We start from the raw sequence: 543 nt of genomic DNA on the forward strand, positions 1-543 counted from the left end.
TACATGATTAACTTTCTTTTTTTTACATTTTCATTTTTATAATATTTTATAAAAAATAATAAATGTTTACAATTCGTATTTTATAATTTTATAATTTTCATTTTTACATTTTTACATTATTAATTTTATTATAACGAAATAATTAACATTATTTTAAATAAGTATTTTAAATTATTATGAAATATTTTGGATAATTAATTTGAATTAATTTAATTAGACTATTAAAACTATTAAATTTATTAATAATTTTTACATTAATAATTTTTACATTAATAATTTTTTACATTTTCATTTTTATAATTTTTCATTTTATATACTTTTAACTTTATAACGCTTTATAACTTTTTCAGCCTGTCAGCTATTGCCACACAACACTGCTAATACTTTTATAGGATATATATATATATACGATTTCCCAAGTGCACTAGCGTATTTTAACACTAATAATGTACATTTTTACCATTGTAAATCAATTTCTCCCACCCGAGCACCCCTCTTTGGGGGGATGATGGGGCTGAGAGGGGAGGAAGGCTGGCTGTGCCC

The 543-nt window shown here is 22.3% G+C and overlaps 1 protein-coding gene across 1 annotated transcript in view; it reads left to right on the forward strand.

The window, feature by feature from the left end:
* ATP8B3 (ATPase phospholipid transporting 8B3) overlaps positions 1 to 543 on the forward strand; it is a 27,198-nt gene that overhangs the window by 6,607 nt on the left and 20,048 nt on the right. The window lies entirely within an intron of this gene.

Source organism: Geospiza fortis, unplaced genomic scaffold (assembly GCF_000277835.1).
Source record: "Geospiza fortis unplaced genomic scaffold, GeoFor_1.0 scaffold254, whole genome shotgun sequence".
In the NCBI taxonomy this organism is placed as follows: domain Eukaryota; kingdom Metazoa; phylum Chordata; class Aves; order Passeriformes; family Thraupidae; genus Geospiza; species Geospiza fortis.